We start from the raw sequence: 7,997 nt of genomic DNA on the forward strand, positions 1-7,997 counted from the left end.
ACAGAGATAGAGACAGCCAGCGAGAGAGGGAACACAAGCAGGGGGAGTGGGAGAGGAAGAAGCAGGCTCATAGCAGAGGAGCCTGACGTGGGGCTCGATCCCATAACGCCGGGATCACGCCCTGAGCCGAAGGCAGCCGCCCAACGACTGAGCCACCCAGGCGCCCCTAAAAAAAATTTTTTTAAAATTATTTATTTGAGAGAGAGAGGGAGAGCGTGAGCGGGAGAGGGGCAGAGACAGACAAGCAGACTCCTCGCTGAGCAGGGACCCTCATGTGGGGCTTGATGCCAGGACTCCAAGATCATGACCTGAGCCAAAATTGAGACCCGGATGCTCAACCAACTGAGTCACCCAGACGCCCCTGTTTACAGTGTTTTTTACTGAACTAGAGATTTTTTTTTTTAATTTAAAGGAGAGTGTTAAAATTTTCCTTTGTCATTTTGTTTTTACTCTTAAGAGGTCCTTCCCTACTCTAAGTAATATGTTCTATATTTTTTATCTAAAATACTATAAAGTTTGATTTTTCTATCTGTAAATTATTTTTATTTATAGTGTAAGATAGAACACTTATTTTTTTCCTAATGAATATTCAGTAGTCCAAGTGCCAATTACTAGATAGTTCATCCTTTCCTTGCTGATTTAAAGTACCACGTTTTAGTGTGCATATGAGTCTGTTTCTGGGTTCTCTATTCTGTCCCATTGGTGCTTTACCTCCACACTGTCTGCTAAACTTGTTTTTCTTTCTCAAAATTACTTGACTATCAAATTTTAGGATCATACTATCAAGTACCACATTAGGGCCTGTTTGAAAATTAATTGAAACTGGGTAGAATTTATGTAGATTTGGGTCTATTTTACAGTAACAACTTTTTAAAATTATTGAGTCTTTCTACCTATGAATACAGTATATTTCTTCATTTATTTCTTCAATGATGTATTATAATATTCTCAACAAAATTTTTGAACACCTGTTCCTCATTACCTTTGTAATTTGTGTTTGCTTGTGAATGGTTTCTTTTTTTAAATTAGACTTTGTACTTGATTTAGCTGGTCTTCAGAAATACCATTAGTAGGGGTGACTGGGTGGCTCAGTGAGTTAAGCATCTGACTATTGGTTTCGGCTCAGGTCTTGATCTCTGGGTTGGGAGATCAGGCTCTGTGCTCCATAGGGAGTCTGCTTCCCCTCCCCCTTCCCCTCCACACTCTCTAAAAAAAAAATAATAAATCTTAAAAAAAAATACGATTAGTTTTTGTATGTTGATCTTGTATCTAGCAACCATAATGAACAGTAAGTTTGTTAGAATGTTTTAGTACTATAAGTTTTTTAGTACTCGAAGTTTATTAGAATGTTTCCTTGGCTTTTTGATATAGTTGATCATATCATCTAAAGAGACAGTTTTGTTTTTTGCTTCTCAATGTTTATTCCACTTCAAGTATTGAGTAGTAAGCATTCTTGTTTATTCCCAACTTAGGAATGCTTTAGTAGTTTTGCTATTTAGTGTGATGAAGGTTGTAAGAGTTTTGAAGATTTTGAGAGTTATTTTTTTTTTTATCAGATTATGTAAGTTCCCTTCTATTCCTCATTTTTTTAAGAGTTTTTTAAAAATCATTAATTAATATGGACTCTTGCTGAATGCACTTTTGGTCTCTCTAATATTGAAAGATATAAATTCTTTTGTCTTTTTAGGACCTGAAGTCACTTACACCTATAGTTTCAGTTCTGTCTATGGCTTTAATCTTCTGATTGAACATGGTTTGTATCTTTAATTCTATTTTTATTCTTCATTCAATTTTATATGTACACAGTATAGGAAATTGCCTGTTTATAGAACTATTTTAACTAGAAGTCTGATTGATAGATATAGTAGGTGGTTCCTAAAAAAACATGTCCATACTCTAACCTCTGGGACCTATAAATGTGACCTTGTTTGAAATATGTTTTTACAGGTGTTATTAAGTTAAGGATCTCAAGATGAGATCACTCTAGATTATCTAGGTGAGCTCTAAATCTAATAACAATCTAAGAGACATACAGAGGAGGAAGGTGGATTCATTACATGGCCTTCTTTTCCTTCTCTCTGTATCATGTAGCCACAAGCCAAGGACTGCCTAGAGCCACCGGAAACAGAAGAGGCAGAAAAGCGTTCTCCACGAGAATTTTTAGAGGTGGTGCACCTCTATGGACAATTGGGTTTTGGACTTCTGGCTTTCAGAACTGTGAGACAATAAATTTCTGTTGGGGCAATTTGTTATGACATTCCTAGAAAACTAATAGAGTATGGATGCTTTATTTATTCTTGTTATTAATTCTTTCCCTATTTTATAGGTTGCAAACCTCTTCCATGAGCCTCTTGTTTTTTAAATGAATATGCGTGATCATCATCTGCTTTCACACAGTGAGTCCATTGTCTTCTAAAATGCCTCTGAGGTTTTTTTCCAGAAAGATTTATTTATTTATTTATTTATTTATTTATTTATTTATTTATTTATTTATTTGTAATTAAGGTAAAAGTGGAGTCACAGCAGTCTCATGGAAAGGTATGTTTCTTATTAGAGGCACTGACAACACAGTGGTCTCCTGGTAAAAACAAACCAACTTTGAAGTTGTTCTTATTGACGGTACCAAAATAAGGTAGGATTGTACTTTCACATGGAACATGAAGACAGCATTTTTGTTACTCTAGGAGAATCAGGGAGGGAAAATAAATCTATAAGATTTATGGAAATTAGGTGAAATATACTCATTCAACATGTACTCAGATAATTCTGTGTGCGTTTGTGTGCTTGCGTGCGCACGTGTGTGTTAGTGTCATTGTTTATAGTATTTAAGACGTAGCCTTTTGTAATTTCTCGTGCCTTCTTTTCTAAGTCTGAGATACAACTTTGTTTTTATAAACATTTCCCTTTAGAATGACTTAAACCTAGAAACTCTCAGCAGATAATACGATGCTGCTAACAGTTCTTACGCCATCACTATTAATAGATCACTGTTCAGTAGCTCAAAAATTAAGTGCATTATCTAAATAGAAAATTATTTTCAAGATTTTTAGGATAAGGTTTTGCATTGCCATTATGTCTAAAAGCATGGGTTTCCCCCCACCTTGGTCACCAGTAGGGAATCTTCACATGCACTCAGTAAGTATTTTTCTCACTTGCTCACAAGAAAAATTGATATTTTGAATGAGGGCTTTGGAGAGGAGATGCTGGAATCTCTTAGCTTAGTGTATCATGCAGAGGAGCTCCGAGGCAGGTATTTTTCCCTCAAGTACTTCAGCTGCGACCTGAACTACTGGAGCTCAGATTCAACATAATTGCAGCACAGCAAGGAGTCCCTTCTGGAAACCAGCTGCTTGATCAAGGATTCATTTATCAGGAGGATTATGACTCCAAACATTTTTCTAAACTGTTGTGGCCATTTAAGGGGGAAAAAAAAGAGAGGAGTCTGGGGAACTAATTAGGAAGGAGTGGCTCCCCTCCGAGTCTTGACCTTAACCCCACTGAGAAAGTATGGGATTTACTTTACCTAAGTAAGAAAAGAACATAAATAGTTGGCAAAAATGCTTTGTGGTATGAGTTCCAGCAGGTAATGAATCGGCCTGATACAGAGAGAGAGAAAAAAACTGAAACACAAGAAAAACTCCAAATGCTTTAAAAATAGCAATTAAATGTATCATTATGGCATTTATTATTTTGCACTTACTTTCCTGATTACAAGGAAATGAATTGTGATTAGCAAACAGAGTATAACACGCAAACCATATTTTTTTGGTCTTTGGCAGGTTATGAAGTTTTACCACAATTGTGTTATTCCCATCAGTATATTGTGTTTTCTTTATCCACATTAATGCCCTTCATTAATTTGGAAAATCCTCAGGCTTTGCCTTACAGAATATCACTTCTGCACCTTCCCTACTCTGTCCTTTTCCAACTCCTGTTGAATATTATACCTTTCCTTCTTATTCTCCATGTGTCTTAATCCCTCTTTCATTTTTTGAATCTCCTGAAATATTTGTGTTACATTCTGGATAATTTCATTACATTCCCCTTCCAGTTACTGAGCTGTTTCAAATGTACTGCGGAATCCATTCGCTAGGAGTTCAATTTCAGTGACTGCAGTTTTCATTTCTCAAAGTTCCATTTGTTTTTAAAGACAGAGTGTTCATTTTTGAAAGTCTTTGGTTGTGTGTTGGGAGGACTTCATAGAGTTTATAGTCTGCGAAACTGATAGACATAGAAATTTAGCTTCTTTGCAAGTCCATCTCTGCTATAATAAATAAACTGTCAGATGGAAGAAAATGTAATCGAAAGCTCAGATTAACGAAAACAAGGGCTTGCACATCCTGTATCGTTTACAGAGTTCTTTAGTGTACTGGTATTTAGTTTGATCTTCATAGTAATCTTATGAGGTGCTTACTCTTATTTCCGTTTTATGAGTAATGAAACTGAGTCTCAGAGACTTACCTAATGCCCCCAAACTAATAATAAGTAGAACTGAAAGTACACCCATGCTCAATGCCTCTCAATCTATTCCATAATTTCCCAGTATATAACCTTAAATAATTTTTGTGTCTTTACCATGGGATAGTGGAGGGCTGAGTAATTAGGGAAAGGTTTGCTTCATTTCATTATCTAAGAACTAAACTTTTTTTGGAAAAAGCTAATGAGGCTTAGCCCAAGATATCTCTAAATATTTTCTCAAAATGGCAACAGATTTTCAGAGTTATTTATTTTTCCGTACTTACTTGTTTTGTTTTGTTTTTTTTTTTACTATTTCTTGCTTTATATTTTTCTACTTTTCTGCCCTTTCTTTTAGGATCTTATGTTCTTTTTTTTTTTTTTTAAGATTTTATTTATTTGACAGAGAGACAGCCAGCAAGAGAGGGAACACAAGCAGGGGGAGTGGGACAGGAAGAAGCAGGCTCCCAGTGGAGCAGGGAGCCCAATGTGGGGCTCGATACCAGGACCCTGGGATCATGCCCTGGGCCGAAGGCCGATGCTTAACCACTGAGCCACCCAGGTGCCCCAGGATCTTATGTTCTATACAGCAATTTACAAATTGCAGTTTATAATATTGTAAGATCTATTTGGATCATTATGAGGATGAAGTTAGATGATGTACATTCAAGTTCTTCATAAGGTATCTGGTCATGATGGGCATTCAAAAAAATAGAGATTTGTAGATTATTTTTACTTGCAAAGAAGTATACTGTTAATCCAATGAAGTCATAATTCATTTTTATCCCTTATAGCATGTATTAGTCGGGGTTCTCCAGAGAAACAGAACCACTAGTGTGCATGTGTGTGTGTGTAGAGAGAGATGGAGAGAGAGAGAGAGAGAGAGACTGATTTTAAAGAATTGGCTCACGTGATTGTGGGAGACTGGTAAGTCTGAAATTTGGAGGGTTGGCTGGCAGACTGGAAACAGGCAGGATTTCTATGTTGCCATCTTGAAGTAGAATTTCTTCTCCAGGAAACCTAGGTTTTTGAAAATTAGCCATTACACAGTGTAGTATTAATCCACGGCTTTGTGGAAACAGAGCTGATATTACATGTTTTTATTGAATTCAGTTAAATTATTTTTTTAGGAGAATGTTTCTTATGTATCACATCAAACTTTAATTCATCCATATGTTGTTAGAAAGCTTATTTCCTCCCTTTGCTCACCTTCCAAAAAAGACATTTGAAAACACCCCTGTATATGTATTATTGATAAGCTTTAAAATAACCCTACGAGGGGCGCCTGGGTGGCACAGCGGTTAAGCGTCTGCCTTCGGCTCAGGGCGTGATCCCAGCGTTATGGGATCGAGCCCCACATCAGGCTCTTCTGCTATGAGCCTGCTTCTTCCTCTCCCACTCCCCTGCTTGTGTTCCCTCTCTCGCTGGCTGTCTCTATCTCTGTCGAATAAATAAATAAAATCTTTAAAAAAAAAACAACACTACGAAGTAAGTACTATTGCTATAATCTCTATTTTATAGATGAGGAAATGGAAACTCAGAGGATTTAAATGACTTGTCCAAGGTCATAATCTTGACTAGCAGTGAAAATCAGATTTGTTTGAATCTAGGCTACAGCTTCAACCACTATGCTCAAGTAGCAATTCATGTCCCTAGGATATAAATTTATTTATTCTAGTACTTATACCTAAGGCACTGGAAAATCCTTAAATACATTCTGAATCAAAGCATTGTTATATAGTAGGACTGAACTCTTGATACATGTAGGAGAATTGAGGCCTTTTCCACGTGAACCTTTCTATAATAAGGATCTAAGTATTGGAAATCAGTTTCTTAACTACTTCTAAGATTTCTCTCCTGGAATTTTTTTAGTTTAAAAGTAGAGTTTCTGATATACTGTTTTATGCATCCTTAGATCTATATGACATCAGTAAATAGTATTTGGAAAACGGGTTCTTTGGTCAAATAAGCTTGGGGAATTTGGAGTTTACTAAGTCCAAAGAGATTGTTTTCTTCAGTATTTCTCAGAGTATGCTGTGTTCCAGGACACAATTGCTTTGCAAACATGGGGTAGCTATAGCCACTTCTAAACTTTATTTGAATAGCAATTCATGGGACCAGTGTCCTAGAGAACACAGTTTTGAGAAATGTTATCCCAAGGTTAAGATAACACTTTATAATAGCATCTTGTTTGTTGGAATGTTTTAAACCCAAATTTAACAAAGTGGATGAGCTGGAAACCCAGACAGCAAAGGATCACCACCGGTAAAGCAGTTATGTTCTAGAGGAGAGCTGTGGAAAGCAAGGTTTCAGAAGGGATCAAAGTAAAGGATATTATGCCACTATTCTCTATGGAATCTGGAAATGCAGAGTTTCCTTAAAATCACTGGCTGCTTTATGCTGGTCCTGAAAGGTCAGGGAAATTCACATCCCCAAGGCTCCGGCAACCAAGTTTCAAATAATATTTTGCATTTGTACCATAACTTCTCTTTTCCAAAAACATGTCTACATGTATTACCTTATTTAACCATGTCAGATTCAGTGGTAAGTTGTGATAGGTCTGGTTTTGACAGCTGTAGAGGTGATTTGAGAATTCTCCTGCTTTACAAATTTTTGGTTTTGTCTGGAGCTATGCTTGAGGAACCAGTGAAGCACATCCCTAACCAATGAGGCAGAACTGTGGACAGCTGGAAATTGCAGCTCGCACACCAGCCTGGGGTTCTGTTGCTGGCAAGAGGGTGTTTTTTTTTTTTTTTCCATTTCAAACAAAGACTCTTAGATGATTATGAAACTAACAGGTTTTCGATATTTGTGGAATCTACATATCACATCACAAAGTCCTCATCTGCCCACAGTGAAAAGGACTGTAGCTAACTAGTCTTCTCTTGTCATTGATATATTTTTTCATGCTTTTTTTCTGATTATAAATGCATTCACGCTCAGCATAAAAAATTCATATGCTGCAGAAATGTGTAATACGGAAAGTGATAGTTCTTGATAATCTCATTACTGTCAATGGCTGTTAAGAACATGGTTTTTATTCTTCTAGATGTAATTTGACTATTTATTTACTATTGGATATATATATTACATATGTATATATAATTTCTTTAAAGACTTATTTATTTACTTGAGAGAGAGTGAAAAAGAGAGACAGCGGGGGAGGGGTGCTCGAGGGAAAAGGAGAGAGAGAATCTCAAGCAGACTCCCCACTGAGCACAGAGCCTGACCCGGGGGCTCAATCCCAGGGCTCCAAGATCATGACCTGTGTTGATATCAAGAGTCGGATGCCTAACTGACTGAGCCACCCAGGTGCTGCTATATATATATATATATATATATATATTATATATACATACATAAAATTTTAATTTAAGAATAACATACTTACAGAAAATTGCACTATCTTAAGGATATACCCTAGTGAATTATAGGAAAGTGGATGCACCCACGTGACCACCACCCAAATAAAAAAATGGAACATTACCAGTACTCCAAAACTTGTGCCCTGCTCTTAATCACTATCTTCTTCCTCCTCTCCC

At 36.7% G+C, this 7,997-nt stretch overlaps 1 long non-coding RNA gene across 1 annotated transcript in view; it reads left to right on the plus strand.

Annotated features, from left to right (window-relative positions):
- The window catches only part of LOC117804466, a 33,456-nt gene extending 28,761 nt beyond the window's left edge, over positions 1–4,695 (plus strand). The window contains exons 2-5 of the long non-coding RNA XR_004628937.1: positions 1,688–1,753; positions 2,092–2,217; positions 2,327–2,396; positions 2,506–4,695. This is a non-coding gene — a long non-coding RNA (uncharacterized LOC117804466). The remainder of the gene's footprint in view (positions 1–1,687; positions 1,754–2,091; positions 2,218–2,326; positions 2,397–2,505) is intronic.
- Positions 4,696–7,997: the final 3,302 nt, after the last annotated feature.

This window comes from Ailuropoda melanoleuca, chromosome 11 (assembly GCF_002007445.2).
Source record: "Ailuropoda melanoleuca isolate Jingjing chromosome 11, ASM200744v2, whole genome shotgun sequence".
NCBI classification, from domain to species: Eukaryota; Metazoa; Chordata; class Mammalia; order Carnivora; family Ursidae; genus Ailuropoda; species Ailuropoda melanoleuca.